This window comes from Canis lupus, chromosome 5, assembly GCF_048164855.1.
Source record: "Canis lupus baileyi chromosome 5, mCanLup2.hap1, whole genome shotgun sequence".
NCBI classification, from domain to species: Eukaryota; Metazoa; Chordata; class Mammalia; order Carnivora; family Canidae; genus Canis; species Canis lupus.
This window is the reverse complement of record NC_132842.1, coordinates 73,503,034-73,518,072: the sequence shown is the minus strand read 5'-3', so window position 1 is coordinate 73,518,072 and position 15,039 is coordinate 73,503,034. Positions and strand designations below refer to the sequence as shown.

General features: G+C 42.5%; 1 protein-coding gene across 3 annotated transcripts in view; it reads right to left on the bottom strand.

Moving 5' to 3' along the window:
* WASF2 (WASP family member 2) overlaps nucleotides 1-11,950 on the bottom strand; it is a 72,874-nt gene extending 60,924 nt beyond the window's left edge. For 2 of the 3 annotated variants that reach the window (XM_072827591.1, XM_072827590.1), the window contains exon 1: nucleotides 11,728-11,914. The gene's annotated coding sequence lies outside the window, so the exon portion shown is untranslated. Of the gene's footprint in view, nucleotides 1-11,727 lie in introns of all 3 variants that reach the window. The other variant, XM_072827593.1, reaches the window with a different exon arrangement.
* Nucleotides 11,951-15,039: the final 3,089 nt, after the last annotated feature.

Below are 15,039 nucleotides of genomic sequence, written 5' to 3'. Positions count from 1 at the left end.
TAATATTTCAATAAAGGTATTATAAAAATAAAAGCACTATTAATTCAAGTATTTAAACTGCTAGGGTTCTATAAGCCAGACAATAATTATTTTTTTAAAGATTTATTTTACTTTTAAGTAATCTCTGTGCCCAACCTGAGGCTTGAACTCATGGCCCCAGGATCAAGAGTCACATGCTCTACCAACTGAGCCAGCCAGGAGCTCCAATAATTTTATTTTTTATCTTTAAAAAAATTTTTTTTAAGATTTTATTTATTTATTAGAGAGAGAGAGAGAGAAAGAGAAAGAGACTGCGCATGTGAAGAGGGAGGAGTAGAGGGAGAAGCAGACTCCCTGCTGGGCAGGAAGCCAAATGGAGGGCTTGATCCCAAGACCCTGAGATTATGATCTGATCCAAAGGCAGACACTTAACCAACTGAGCCACCCAGGTGCCCTTACCTTTTTTTTTTTTTTTTTTAAGTAAACTCCACTCCCAAACATGAAGCTCAAACTCAAGACCCCAAGATCAAGAATAGAATATCCAAGACAAAAACAAAACAAAACAAGAGTACCACGCTCTAGCAGCTGGCTCAGACAGTAGAGCATGCAATTCTTTATCTTAAGGTTGTGTGTTCAAGCCCCAGGTTTTGCGTAGAGATTACCTAATGAAATTAAAAACAACAATGACAAAAACAAATTCCTCCCCCCACCCCGAGAATTCATTTAGAAACAGGAATGAGAGAGTTCTGATATAGTCCCCTCTTAGATAAAGATGTATAAACAAAGGGATCCCCCCAGGGAATGATGTTGAAACCTAACCCAAGTAACATTTTTAGAAATCATCCAGAAAAAACTATCTAGTGAAATCTTCTCTTTTGGCAGATGACTCTACAGAAGTAGCTAGAACTAGGAGGATATAAAGTTGTGTGTTGAAAAATGTGGAAAATAGCTTCCATGTAGACAAAAATAAGGTAATGCAGTAATGGAAAAATAGTCTAAACTATAATTATCAGATGATGAGCTCTAAAGCTACCTGTTACACTATAAGAAAAGGGTTTCAGAGTCCCTAGGCTTACCCCAAATACAGCTACAAAACGCAACAAAATGCTGGCTGTTATTATGAAAGCTCTGGAAACACAGAACACATTATCCTGCCCTTGTACAAACCAAAGTGTATCTGTACCTAGAAGAGAATGTGCAGTTGTGGTCATCATTGCACAAAAAGGTAAAATAGAGCAGGCCTATAAAGGTATCCAAAAAGACCAGAGGAGCTTCTATACTTCTATATGTTTACAGATTTTTTTAAAAATTATATATATATACACACACACACACACTCATATATATATATATATATACACACATACACACACTCATATATATATGACTTTAATATAAAACAAAGAGGGTGTGAAATGGTAAACATTCTGCAACAAATCTTAGACATTATAAAGCAGTTAGAAGTCTAAAGAAACAATAAAGTATATTAAATTATTTTTTAAGCCCAGATTTTAGGATCAGATAGTTTTTTTTTTTTTTTTTTTTTATTCATGAGAAACAGAGAGAGAGAGAGAGAGAGAGGCAGAGACACAGGCAGAGGGAGGGAGAAGCAGGCTCCATGTAGGGAGCCCCATGTGGGACTTGATCCTGGAACTCCAGGATCACACCCTGGGCCAAAGGCAGGCACTAAACCGCTGAGCCACCCAGGGAGCCCCTCAGATAGGAGTTTTATGTGGGGGGAAAAAGGGGTGGAGTGAGAAAAGGAAATAAGGAAGGGAGGGAGGAAGGCTTTGAATTCTAGTAGCAGCATGATTAACTCTGTGACCAAGGGCATGTTACTCAATTTCTTTCAGCCTCACTTTTCCCATCTGTAAAAAACTAATTTGAAGGACTGCTATGAGAAGGAATGTGCACACTGCCTGGCACATAGTATACACTTACTACTCAGCAGCTACTGCTTTTATTAGGACCAATAAAAAGTAATAGCTTACTACCCAATCCAGCATATAAAGTAGTAAAACTCATTACTCAGATGAGGTGTACAAAATGTAAGAAAAAATAATTTACATAGTCTAGGTAAAAAGCATAGGTTACATTTCCATGAGAAATTCCAAAGAGAAATTATGAACTATGGGCAATGTAGTCTTAAATTTTGAAACTGAAATCTTAATCCCTTTCCCAAAAGCAGAATTCAGGACTAGACAGGTAATGTATCCAACCAAATATGTCATTTCCTAATGTTTAACAACAACTGTCAACATTTACTGAGCAATGGATTAAATAATGATGTCATTTAATTCTTCTAATACCCTTGGAGATATGCTCTGTATTTTACAGAAAAATTACATAGGTCTCCGTTTTACAAATAAGAGAACTGAGGCTGAATCACTGCCCAAAATTACATACAAAACTAGTAGTGAGGGTAGCCCTGGTGGCTCAATAGTTTACTGCCTTCAGCCCAGGGCGTGGTCCTGGAGACCCGGTGACTCTGCCTCTCTCTCTGCCTCTCTCTCTGTCTCTCATGAATAAATAAATAAAATCTTTTAAAAAAGAAAAAAAAAAAAAAAAAACTAGTACTGAAGAAGCCTACATTTGAATTCAGATGGATTGACTCCAAATCTATACTCATAACCACAGAACTATACTGTCTCACACTATGCAAGAAATGTTGGGTGCTGGATATTCAAGAATGAAGTGAATGACCAAAGAGTACATGTGGGGGATCCAGAGGCACGCCCTGGGCCAAAGGCAGGCGCTAAACCCGCTGAGCCCCCCAGGGATCCTCCCGGGCCAGGGATTGAGTCCCACATACAGTCTGACATCCTGCTCCCTGCAAGGAGCCTATTTCTCCCTCTGCCTGTGTCTCTGCCTCTCTGTGTGTCTCTCATGAATAAATAAATAAAATCTTAAAAAAATAAAAAATAAAAAAATTAATAAAAATCCCTAAACTATAGTCTCAGCTGTGGTAAGCAAAATGCAGAGAAAGAGGAAAATATGTCAAAATGCTAAATGGTAGTGGGACATCTGGGTGGGTCGGTCAGTTAAACATCCGACTCTTGAATTCTTGGTTTCTGCTCAGGTCAGGATAGCAGGTTCTTGGGATCACTCAGTAGGAGAGAGAGTCTGTTTCTCTCTCCCTTCCCTCCTACCCACCCTCTGCTGTGCAAGTGCATGCACACTGTGTCTCTCTCTGTAAAATAAATGAATAAATCTTTTTTTAAAACATGCTAACTGGGCAGCCCTGGTAGCCCAACAGTTTAGCGCCGCCTTCAGCCCAGGGCGTGATCCTCAAGACCCAGGATCCAGTCCCATGTCGGGCTCCCTGCATGGAGCCTGCTTCTCCCTCTGCCTGTGTCTCTGCCTCTCTCTGTGTGTCTCTCATGAATAAATAAATAAAATATTTAAAAGAAAAAAAAAAAAAGATCTGGGTTCATAATGATATCCCATGAATTTGGATGAATCTCAAAAATTTTATATTGAACAGGAGAATCCAGGCACAAAAAAGTATATATGGTGTGAGTCAAGAACAGGCAAAATTAATTTGTAAGGACAGAAATCAGAACAGTGGTTGCCTCTAAGATAGTAGGGACTAATTGGAAGGGTGGAAGGGTGTGTGAGGGAAGACTGGAAGGTTATAAAAATGTTCTATATCCTGACTGGAGTGCTGGCTACACGTGTGTTTACATTTGTCAAAATTCACCTAATTATATATTTCTTTCTGCCCATTTCACAGTATGTAAACTGTGCCATTAAAAAATCTCATTAAGGGATCCCTGGGTGGCACAGCGGTTTGGCGCCTGCCTTTGGCCCAGGGCACGATCCTGGAGACCCAGGATCGAATCCCAGGCCAGGCTCCCGGGGCATGGAGCCTGCTTCTCCCTCTGCCTATGTCTCTGCCTCTCTCTCTCTCTCTGTGTGACTATCATAAATAAATAAAAATTTTAAAAAAAATAGAAAAAATCTCATTAAATTCAAACAAAGAAAGAAGAAAGACAAAAAGAAAGAAAACTCATTAAAAAAAATGAAGGAGGTAAAATAATAAATAGGAAAATAAAATAATAAAATAAATAAAATAAAATAATTAAATTTTAAATTAAAAATAAAATAAAATAAAATAAAATAATAATAAAATAAAATAAAATAATAAAATAGGGCAGCCTGGGTGGCTCAGCGGTTTAGCGCCACCTTCAGCCCAGGGCATGATTCTAGAGACCCAGGATCCAGTATGGCATAGGGCTCCCTGCATGAAGCCTGCTTCTCCCTCTGCCTGTGTCTCTAATAAATGAAATATTTAAATAAATAAATAAGCAAATAAACAAATAAATAAAGGGTAGGGACCCCTGGGTGGCTTAGTCGGTTACCAGTCCCTCTCTCTCTTTTTTTTTTTTTTTTTTTTTAATTTATTTATGATAGTCACAGAGAGAGAGAGAGAGGCAGAGACACAGGCAGAGGGAGAAGCAGGCTCCATGCACCGGGAGCCCGACATGGGATTCGATCCCGGGTCTCTAGGATCGCACCCTGGGCCAAAGACAGGCGCTAAACCGCTGCGCCACCCAGGGATCCTTTTTTTTTTTTTTTTTTTTCTTTTAAGACTGATTGATTCATGAGAGACAGAGAGGGAGTCAGAGACATAGGCAGAAGGAGAAGCAGGCTCCATGCAGGGAGCCTGATGTGGGACTTGATCTGGGTCTCCAAGATCATGCCCTGGGCTGAAGGCAGGCACTAAACGGCTGAGCCACCCAGGAATCCCAGCCAGTCTGACTGGACTCCAACCCAGGTCATGATCTCAGCATCCTGTGATCAAGCTCCTCCTTGGGTTCTATGCTCAGTGCAGAGTCCACTTATCCCTCTCCCTCTGCTCCTCCCCATACTCACTCTCTAAAATAAATAAAATCTAAAAAAAAAAATTTAAAAAGATCTTATTTATTTATTCATGAGAGACCCAGAAAGAAAGAAACACAGGCAGAGGGCGAAGCAGACTCCCTACAAGGAGCCCCATGTGGGACTAGATCCCAGGACCTCAGGATCATGACCTGAGTCTGAAGGCAGACACTCAACCACTGAGGCTCCCAGGCGCCCCAAATAAAATCTTTTTTAAAAAATTAAAAATAAGGGGACGCCTGGATAGCTCAGCAATTTAGTGCTGCCTTCAGCCCAGGCCGTGATCCTGGGGACCCAGAATAGAGTCCCACGTTGGGCTCCCTGTAGGGAGCCTGCTTCTCCCTGGGCCTGTGTCTCTGCCTCTCTCTCTCTGTGACTCTCATGAATAAATAAATAAAATCCTTAAAACAAAACAAAACAAAAAAAACACCTGGGTAGCTCAGCGGTTGAGCGTCTGTCTTCGGCTCAGGGTGTGATCCCTGACTCGTGGATGGGGATCACAGATGAGGATCATATTGGGCTCCCTGCGTGGAGCCTGCTTCTCCCTCTGTCTGTGTCTCTGCCTCTCTCTCTCTCTGTCTCTCATGAATAAATAAATAAAATTAAAAAAAAAAAAATAAAGGTCAGAGGCTGGGAGGATGGGCAAAATGGTTGAAGGGGAGTGAGAGGTAAAGGCTTGTAGTTACGGAATGAATAAGTCACAGGGATGAAAGGTACAACATTGGGAATATAGTCAACAGTATTGCAATAGCCCTGTTATGACGAAAGAAGATCACGCCCCGGGCCAAATGCAGGCTTTAAACCGCTGAGCCACCCAAGGATCCCCAGGAATACTATTCTTTAAAGACTATCAATATTCTACAAAGGGAAATTAGAGTTCTCAATTGTGAACGGAAAGGAACATCAATGGGCATGACCTAAGACCTCCTTCTACACAGTTAAACAACAATTTCACAAGATATGATTTAAGAGAAAGCTTTCAGGGACGCCTGGGTGGCTCAGTGGTTGAGCGTCTGCCTTCCGCTCAGGGTGTGATCCTGGAGTTCCGGGACTGAGTCCCACATGGGGCTCCCTGCATGGAGCCTGCTTCTCCCTCTGCCTATGTCTCTGCCTCTCTCTGTGTCTCATGAATAAATAAATAAAGTCCTTATTTTTTTTAAGATTTTATTTATTTATTCATGAGAGAGAGAGAGAGAGAGGCAGAGACACAGGCAGAGGGAGAAGCAGGCTCCACGCAGGGAGCCCGAAGTGGGACTCAACCCTGGGTCTCCAGGACTACGCCCTGGGTCAAAGGCGGCGCTAAACCGCTGAGCCACCTGGGCCGCCCAATAAAGTCTTTTTTAAAAAGAGAAAGCTTTTTATTTTTTTTTTTAAGAGAAAGCTTTTTAGATTGCTTGTTAGTACTTGCTACAACAATGGCATAATCAGGGGGAAAAAGGCTCACTTTTGAATACTTGAGAGTAAAAGAATTGTTTTTATTATATTACTATGTCAATTACAAAGTTTAAATATCACAAAGTTTAAATATACCATAAGCCACATCATGTATTTGTGTATATATATGACCCCACGTGTATGTATATATGTATGTGTGCATATATACACATAGTCATTGAAATTGGAACTAAGCTGAACCACTGCTTCTTTTTAAAAGGGCTTCTACAGTCTAAAAATAAGAAACTTACTTCTGTTCAACTGGAATTAATCTTACAACTAAGAGAGTATGCCTCAGACTCCCATATTTTACCAGAAAAGAAAAACAGCTTGAAAAATATTATAGGCAAAGTTTAATAGCCTCTCCCATCAATCTCAAACTATTTTTCTTTATTAGTGTGTAGAAATCATGAAGAGCAAATTTTTCTGATATTTCTATATCTGAACATTATTTCCTCTGCAAGCATTCAACAATTCTTGTTTCTATTCTTCTCTTTTCTAATTCAATTCTGTTTGGTTTCTAAGTTAAGAAGTGTGTTTCATTTGCATAAATGGTAACTATTCTGAGATACCATTCATAACTATACATTTGAATTCTCCAGAGTACCATTCATAACTTCAAATGGAACAGGAAAAAATTCATTCAACATCACTTTAGTGGTGACTAAAACATGAATGATTATAATGTTATATTGTGGAGGATTGGTCAAAGGAGAATGAAGGCCCCAAATGTTACTACTAACTTGTAATCACTTTATGAATGCCCCAAGGGACCAAGAACCATTGCCTTGACCAATCTACCCATCATAAAACATACTGAGCTTAGAAAAACATGCCCATTAGCTAAACATAATTTTTTTAGAGTTATAAAGTATCTATGCAGGAACATCAAAAGATGTAACTTAGCCATAAAACTCAAAAATTATCAAAGAAGAATCCTGACAAGTCATGGCAAGTTTTCTACAAAACCAATGCTGACTTTTCTTTAGGTGTTCTTTTCATCTATGAGCTCTTCCAAGAAAATCTTTTATGCAAGGTAGTAGTAGTCTAGTAGTTCTTTACACCATTAATCAGTGGTAGAAACTAAATTTACATAGATCTGCACAAATAATTCAGCTATCTATTTGTACTGCTCTAATATATTTAAACCAAATAAAATAAAATTTGAACAGAAAAAGAAAATAATGGGGCTATTTTAAGGTTGGTCACCTCCTGGTTTCCCTCGTTTTTCTTTCTTTTTTTTTTTTTTTTTTTCGTTTTTCTTTCTTATCTGAAAGTCATAAACAAGAGATTGTATAACTAGAAAGAAGGAATAAAAGGAGACTGTATACCTAAGAATGTCTATATTTACTTCCCTCTATGATCCCACCACCTCTACCCTTGATATAGTAGTTCTATATACAGGGGACAATTGTGCCCCTTGGGAGACATTTCACAATACCTAGAGACATTTTTGGCTGTCAGAACTAGTGAGAAGAGGGTACTAATGGGTAGTGAGTAAAGACCAGGGATGCTGCTAAACATCCCACAATACACAAGACAGCCCTCCACAATGACAGATTATCCCACCCAAAATGTCAATAGTGTCAAGGTTGAGAAACCCTACCCCAAGGCCTAACAAAGACCTACCTCTCAGAAGACAATAAATATTTGCTGATCTGAACTGAAAAGACCATGAATTAGAAGAAAAGCAAAACCTACAAGAATGAAGAAGACAGAGGCCATGATTTAAGCAGTATCAGCATCTATAAGCCTTTATTGAATGTTGAGCACCAGTCACAGCAAAAATGAACAACCCAGTCCTGCTCTTAAGAAGCTCATGGTCAAGCAGGGAGAAGAGTTTTGTAATTCATCTAATATCAGATTTGACAATCTGATAAATGTTTTAACAAAGGAGAAAACAGGGGCACCTGGGTGGCTCAGTCAGTTAAAAAAAATCTGCCTTTGGCTCAGATAATAATCCCAGATCCCAGGGTACTGGGACCCAAACTGAGTCAGGCTCCTGCTCAGCAGGGAGTCTGCTTCTCCTCCCTGTCTGTCCCTCCTTCTCCACCCATCCTCTGTCTTTGGCTTTCTCTGTCTCAAATAAATAAAATATTGGAAATAGGGACGGCTGGGTGGCTCAGCGGTTAAGCACCTGCCTTCCGCTCCGGGGTGTAATCCTGGAGTCCCCTCGGGCTCCCTGCATGGAGCCTGCTTCTCCCTCTGCCTATGTCTCTGCCTCTCTCTCTGTCTCTCATGAATAAATAAATCTCAAAAAAAAAAAAAATCTTTGAAATAAAAAATAAAAAAATAAAAAGAGGTATAGGAAAAAATAAAAACAAAATTTAAAAGAGGGGTAGAATGTCATTCAAAGATCTGTAACAGGGAACAATGAGGATATTAAAAGGAAATTTTGGTATTTAAGGAAAAACGTACATTGGTATATATTAATTAGAATATGATAATTACACGAAAGAAGACACAAAAAGTGTCTTCTATGTACTACTGTTTTTAGGACTCATGCCTTTGAAATTAGTTTGGTTTACAATATTTTCCCTTGTAATTGTCCTTGTCATCACATAAGTTTTATCCACTTATTTATCCATGTAGGTTTTATCCATTTATCCACAAACCCTTCAATTCCAAAATCTAAAAGGCTATAAAAACAAGTTTTTAAATATTTATTTGGTAGCAAAACCTGACAAGAAATGATATGATAGTAATTATTTATACCAGTTGGTGTGAACATTCTGACATTTTACTACACATGGGAATGTGTTTGATTACAAGGTGCTGACCCTGACCTCTCTGGGATGTTATATAACATAAAGTACATGTACTATATCCCTTTTCTAAAATCCCAAAAATTTTTTTAAAAATTAAAAAAAATAAAATCCCAAAAATTCTATATGCAAAAAATATCTAGTCCCAAGAACTGTTTCGTTTTTTGGGGTTTTTTTTGGCCCCAAGGTATTTTGATATGGTATGCTAAGATTAAGTCTTAAACAGGCTTATACTAAGTCTTATTAGTCTTATAACTAATAAAGCAAATGAAAATAGATCTTCACATACAATAAATTCAATGCCTTAACAACTATTCACATACACAATCCTGTAAAATGAAGCATCAAAAAGATTTTTAACAAATGTCAAAACTCAAGCACCATTACGTTTTTTCAAGTGACGGTGATATACATCACCCAGTATCTAAATCAATTCTTCTTAGGTTGAAATTCACTAATTTAAATCATAGTTAAGACAGACCAAAAGACTGCAATTGGTTACTGAGGAAAAGAATCAAGGGACGCCTGGGTAGCTCAGAGGCTGAGCGTCGGCCTTTGGCTCAGGGCGTGATCCCAGAGTCGCGGGATCGAGTCCCACTTCGGGCTTCCTGCATGGAGCCTGCTTCTCTCTCTGCCTGTGTCTCTAAGTCTCTCTCTCTCTTTCTCTGTGTCTCTCATGAATAAATAAATAATCTTAAAAAAAAAAGAAGAATCATCCACTGGTGAACAACAAACTCAGTAAAATGTTCTGATTTTAAGAAATTTATCTCAGGTTTCATACCTAAAATTTTTGCATTCTAGAATACAATTCCTCAACTTTGAACAAATTACAATGGACTTTTCCTGTGAAAGCGGGGCCTCAGACACGGACAGCAACAGGGATTGCTCCTAAGATATTTGAACTGCAAGAAGAGTTTCAAAGTTCTTTCCTTCCTTCCTCCTTCAGTTGCTGCTTTTCTGGTTTTAGAATTTCAAACAAAGAAATACATATTGGCTCCACTGCTAAGAAACGCCCTCTTTCTCAGCAACTTCCTCTTCCAATTTTCTTCCCCTATCATTGACACATGAGAACAATACACTCTGCCCGTCCTACCATTTTGATTAACCAAAAGCTGAGGCTTGAAAAAATTAAGGGCTACAATTTATAGTATCCAGCTACTAGTCTTTGACTCCAGGTCCAAAATCTTCACTCATCTAGAAGTCAGATAACAAGGAACACAAAGAAAGGAAGGAATATTATTCTTCATCAGAGGCAGGGTACTGAAACTTTCGTTCCAAGAATCGGAAGAAATTTGAACAAATGGAAAATTTCTCTCATCACAAGAAAATTTAGCTTTCTTAGGGAGGAGGAAAAGCTACTGACTGGGCTGGCACCACTCTGAACCAAGAGTCAAGTCTAAACACCAACAGTTGGTGAACTTCTACAGGTCACTTGGGTCAGCATCCAAAATGAGTTCTTTGAGGTTTTGACCTTTTACACTTCACAGTAACTTCTACAATTTAGAAATGGTCCTTTCTAACTTACAAACCGAAGAAAAGGAATGCACTTATAATTAGCAATCCGGAGATCAAGGTCCAGCCTGTCTCCATGCCATAAGTCAACTCAAGTGTCTGGGACCAGACCCCTCCCCCCAGTTGTGACAAAGCAAACTTCTTTTAAGTGGACAATGACTTCCCCCTTGTCTGGTGATTCTCAAAGGAAATCACCTTATGGTTGGTAAGCTCTGTACCTCACCATGTGACCCTGGACAAGTTACTTAACTCCCCTGAAACTCAGTTTCCTTATGTGTAAGTTCTCAACAGCCGCTGTAAAAATTCAGTAAGAACATAAGCCCAAATAAGCACTGGCACATAGTAGGAGCAGCATAAACGCTCCCCCTCCTATTCCTAACCCACCAAGAATTCTTTTGGGCCTAAATTTCAATCATTGTCCCAAGAAGCCCCAAGGATGCTATCCTCTCTTCTGATGCACTAGTGTATAAAACTTTGCCATCTCAGAGGGTCTAGGATCCTAGAGGATCAAGACAATCGGGAGTCCACCTCATCACAGTCTGGGGTCCATCCAGAGCTTTCACGGAAGAGCCCCTCTGGCCAACTCTCCTCCTGACCCTGCAGAACCATCCAGTACACATATATACGCGCACACACGTACACACAGTCCTCTCCACCACTCCTCCTGACCTAGCAGGCCAGAGGTCTCAAAGAGCACTTCAATTCCTTCACGGCCCAGAGATGGAAACTGGGGAAGAACTTGCCCGAGATCTCGGAGAACATCAGAGATCCAACTCATGTACAACTGCCTGCAAAGCCTTCGTTCTACAAATAGGGAAACTGAGGCCCAGAGAGGGAAGTGACTTGCCCAAGGTCACACAGCGAGTTAGTGGCAACGCCAGGTCAGGTTGAGGGCACTTTCCAAGCCTAGCAGATTTGCGGGCCCCCTCCAAGTCTCCGAGGGGATCTCCAGGACACCTCACCCCTGCGGAGGGGAGTGTACAGTAAGAGGCCACCCCGCGCTGACCGCTCGCCCGGCCACTGCCCGTCAGCGGCGGGAGGCGCGCCACCGACTCCCCGGGGACCCCGCGAGGCTCCGGGCAGGGGGTAGGCGGTGGCGGCGCGGCCGGGCCCGGCGCCTCACGGCGGGGCCCGCCCGCGGGGACTTGTTGCTCACCTGGTCGCGCGCGGCCGCCCTCAGAGATAGAGGGGCCGACCAGCCGCCCTTCTCCGCACGGGGTCTGTTCCCGCGGGCCGCCTCCCGGGACGCCGCACAGCCAGACCCCCCTCAGCGCGCTACGCCCCCAGCCGCGCTCACCCGGCCCGCGTCCGCCATTACGCGATTCCCCGCCCTGGGACGCAGCCACACCCCGCCAAAGGCCCTGATTGGCTCCCTGCCCCACCCTCCTGGGGCTTTCGGGCATTCCATTGGCCTGAGTCGAGTGCCAGTTAAATAGCTACGCAAAAGACGTACTCCCGGGCAGCGCCTGGGGAGCTCCACCCGAGCTACTTCCGCAATCGGAGTAAACAGCGGGGGGGCAAACCAAGTGAAGTGGGGGTGGAGATGAAGCGGGATCAACTCCTAAATTCAGGATAGGAAAATCCCACCGAAGAAAGTGGGAAAACTCGTACAAAGTGTATTGAAAGATGGGTTCTTCTCGGAAGAGTTCAAAGAACCAGGATTTTTGGTGTAAAAAAGAGGGCTAAACCTCTGAACTTTCTGTGGACACCCCTCAAGTTGCAGGTAGTTTTGTCCCTTCTCCCCCGGTCTCAGGCCCGACTGAAAGGAGGGTGGGGAGCGTGAGTCAGAGGCTCCTGCCCGCCGCTAAACGGTTCTTCCGGGGCGAGGTCTGGGGTTTGGGACCGGGAGCTGGTTCTGAAAGGCCAGCGTGAGGTGAGCAGGACCCTGGTTCGGGCGCCACCTCATTCTGCGACCTCAAACAACTTCCTGGACTTACCTGGGTCTCAGTTTGTCCTTCCGCAAAATAGGAGCAGTCATGTCTGCCTCCTGTCCTGGCATATTTGTTGAGGCCACGTGCCTGAGTTGGGTGCATGTTCGGTTTTTGGGGTTTTTTTGTTGTTGTTGTTGTTTTTTTTTAATTCTAAAAGGCTGCGGCTGGATATCAATGTGACAAACTCACAAGTTAGCGATAATCTCTCATTTAGTTCTCTACAGCTACTTTGTAAGGCGGAGACTTCCCTCCTTTTGCAGGAGAGAAAATTGAAAACTCCACGACTTAACCTAAGTCACCCAGGGAATTTGAAACAACCCTAGGAGTCAAGCCTGTATCTTTTGTCTTCCATTTCTGTATTTCTCCCCACTCCCCACCCCCCAGGCTTGGTGTCCCCTGAGAAAGACTTTCCAACACCAACCCTTTAGCATTTCAGGGGCCAGGCCAGTCCCCATTTCTTTGGTCACCATAGGCCGCAGCTGTTTCCAGGGTCCTAAGAATCAGGACGTGAGTAGGGGATGACAGGTGGGTCAGCAACCCAGACAGAATCCCAAACAAGGACACAGAGAGGCAGTGACACATTGAGGGCCCTCAGCAGGGCAGCCTCCATGCCAAGACTTAAATCCAGGTCTCTCTGCTCTCAGAACAGGGCTCTTTTCATTGCAGGATTGTTTTTCCCAGAAGGGCTGCCTTGGCTGTAATTCCTATTCCTTTTCCCTCTCTGGAAAGGAAGGAAGCCAAGATGGGAGTGGGAGGGGAGCAGCCTAAGACTTTAGAAGGGCAGAGACCACCAAGTGTGTGGTGCTGAAAGAGCCTCAGTGCTGGCTGAGTCAGTGACCTCCAGGCTCAAATTGGGACATGTGGTCTGACAACCAATGACTATTTAAATCGTGACTGTGGCCATTGAGTGCTGAGAGGCAGCAGGTGCTGTGCAGAAGTCAGTGGCTTTGGGTCAGCCTGACCTGAAATTGAATCCAAGCTCCACCATTTTCTAGCTCTCTGAGCCTCACCTATGTATTCTCTAAAATGGGGACAACAGGGCACCTGGGTGGCCCAGTCGGCTCAGGTCATGATCTCCAGGTCCTGGGATTGAGCCCCAAGACAGGCTAGGCTCCCTGCTCAGTCATGATGAGTCTGCTTCTCCCTCTCCCTCTGCCCCTCCTCCCACTCATGAGTTCTCTCTTTCTCTCTCTCTCTCAAATAAATAAAATCCTTAAAAAATAAAATAAATAGGGGGCAGTCTGGGTGGTTCAGGGGTTTAGCGCCGCCTTCAGCCCAGGGCATGACCCTGGAGACCCGGGATGGAGTCCCAGGTCCGGCTCCCTGCATGGTGCCTGCTTCTCCCTCTGCCTGTGTCTCTGCCTCTCTCTCTCTCTCTCTGTCCCTCATGAATAAATAAAATATTTTAAATTTTTAATTAATTAATTAAAATAAATAGGGAAAACAGACATCACTGCTAATACATATATATATGTATATACATCCACATCACTGCTGAAAAAATTAAAATTTTAAAATTTTAAATAAAATGGGGACAACGGGGCAGTTGTGAGGATTCAATGAGTTAATTGTAGAATTAATAAGTCATGTGTGGGGATCCCTGGGTGGCGCAGCGGTTTGGCGCCTGCCTTTGGCCCAGGGCGCGGTCCTGGAGACCCGGGATCGAATCCCACGTCGGGCTCCCGATGCATGGAGCCTGCTTCTCCCTCTGCCTGTGTCTCTGCCTCTCTCTCTCTCTCACTGTGTGCCTATCATAAATAAATAAAAATTAAAAAAAAAAAAAGTCATGTGTGTAGATACCTAGTAGCTATCCATTCATATATTCATCTATTCAATAAAAAATTGTTAGGGGTGCCTGAGTGGCTCACTTGGTTAAGTATCTGCGTTGGGTTCAGTTCGGGTCATGATCCAAGGGTCCCGGAATAGAACCCCCTCACAGAGCTTCCTCCTCTGCAGGGGGCTTGCTTCTCCCTCTGCCTACCACTTCCCCTGTTTGTCCTCCCAGTCTCTCTCTCTTTCTATCAAATAAAATCTGTCAAATAAATAAATAAAATATTTTAAAAATAATAAAAATACAAAATTATTAAGCACCAGGGCACCTTGCTGGCTCAGTCAATAGAGCATATGACTCTTGATTTCAGAGTGAGTTCAAGCCCCATGTTGGGTGTAGGGTTTACCTAAAATAATTATTAGGGGATCCCTGGGTGACTCAGAGTTCTTTTTTTTTTTCCTTTTTTTTTTTTTTTTTTTTTTTTTGACTCAGAGGTTTAGCACATGCCTTCAGCCCAGGGCCTGATCCCGGAGACCCGGGATTGAGTCCCACATCGGGCTTCCTGCATGGAGCCTGCTTCTCCCTCTGCCTGTCTCTGCCTCTCTCTCTTTCTCTGTGTCTCTCGTGAATAAATAAAATTTAAAAAAAAAATTAACCACTGACAGTATAGGTAGCCTGCCAGTGGTACAGCTACAATGGTGGGCAAAACAGACCCTCATGGAGCTTAGAGTTTAGTGAGGAAGTAAGTCATAAAACAAATGACCAA